The sequence below is a fragment of the Triticum dicoccoides genome, chromosome 1B (genome assembly GCF_002162155.2).
Source record: "Triticum dicoccoides isolate Atlit2015 ecotype Zavitan chromosome 1B, WEW_v2.0, whole genome shotgun sequence".
NCBI lineage: Eukaryota > Viridiplantae > Streptophyta > Magnoliopsida > Poales > Poaceae > Triticum > Triticum dicoccoides.
In genome coordinates, this window is record NC_041381.1 from 633,449,850 (window position 1) to 633,451,646 (window position 1,797).

The window sequence follows — 1,797 nt, forward strand, 5'->3', positions numbered from 1 at the left end:
TTCATTGTGAAGAAAGTGGAGATGGAAATAAGCTAAGCCCGATCTCTCTAAACGAGTTCTTTCGGGCTTGTAGCTTACTTTCACCAAAAGCCACAAAAGAACTGGCCCTAAACCAATGGTACCAGTTCTTTTTCGATCTAATTTTTATTCTGAGTCAAAGCAAACGGTGAGTTGTGTTCTATCAGGTGGCTAGATCCGGCAATCCCTCTGCCCTTTATGGATGATGTTAATAATATGATTTGTTAAGCCTTTCCTCTCTCTTGACACGGTTCAAAAAGTGGTATCTCGCTCCTGTACCCCCTCGCTCGCTCCCTCCAGGCGATCGGGTGGGAGGCAACCTTAAATTCCCGAACTTTATTCAGATTCGTTAACTTTTTTCAACTTTTTTAATATATTTTTCAAATTTGTGAAGCTTTTCAACTTTGCAAAAAATTTCATATTCATAAACCATTTTCAAATTCATGAATAGTTTTTTATATTTATTAACATTTTATCGAAATATGTGAACATTTTTAAATTTGCAAAAAATTCAAAGTCATTAAATTTTTCAAAATTTTGGACTTTTAATGATCCTTTTACAAATTTATGAACTTTTTCAAATTCTTGGAGAAGTCAATGGGTCAAACTGTTAAAGCATTGAATGCTCAACTCTCAACTTAGTATTAGTGAAGCCTAAAGTATTGCAATAATTAATGTGTACGTAGTACAACAAATGCAGTACATCAAATTAAAGTGTCTTCGACCACTCATAACAGAATGTGATATAAACGAGGCAAAGAGCATCCATCATATGTTATGTGCACTATATGAGAGGTTTCACAATCATTTTTTATCAATATTATTTGTGGTTATTCATGTCCACCTTGATGCCAAGTGAACTAGGGTACTCTAGGGTTTAGAGGCATGAGGAATGATGCCTTTAGAGTAACAGATCAGGGCCGTGAGATACACTATCGCATTCTAGATGCTCTAGAAACCTCTACATCCAAAGACCCCCCAACAACATACCTTCACCAGCCGCTGTTTAGGGTTTCAACCCGCATACCTATGGACCATGTTTAGACTAATATTTTTCTGTCTTAGATGACGATATGTTTCTTGTAAATTTTTAAACTAAAATTACCGTTGTGATTAAATTGAAGGGGGCAAAAGAAGAAAAATAATTCCTGACACAATAGCATGAATATCTTGTTTTCTAAAATAGCATGAACGCCTACCACAACCATAGGACAACATTGTTAACAAGCTTCTTCACTAATCACTCAGTGCACTGAATTACATGGATTTTGGGTAGCTAATTGGGGATACATCAGCAGGAAAAGGGATTAAGAGGAGAGCCGGAGGTGGGGGAAGGAGCCGTCGTTTCAGCCGTGATCCAACCAGATGCCCGATCAATCCTTGCCTCTTTTTTGTTTTTTTTTAGGGGTATCAATCCTTGCCTCCTGCTACTTGTAGGTAGACCTGACCATGGGAAGCCCGGCCCGAAAAAGCCCGACCCGGCCTGGCCCGACGCTGCCCCTGGGCCGGGCCCGAGCCCGTTGTTTTCATGTTTTTTTGAAGGTTGGGCCGGGCCGGACCCGGGCCTGCGTTTTTTGCGTCGGGCTTGGCTAGGCCCGGCCCGAGGTATGGCCAGGTATACTTGTAGGGCCTAGCTTCCTCCATCTTGCGAGCTGGGCTAAGCCCATTACTAACGGCCCTAGTGCCAGCCCAACAGCAGCATTGGCATGGAGCCTGACAAACACACGCACGGCCCTCCTGAGTCCTGACATCTCCCCTCGCTGTTGCCTGCATCCTCAA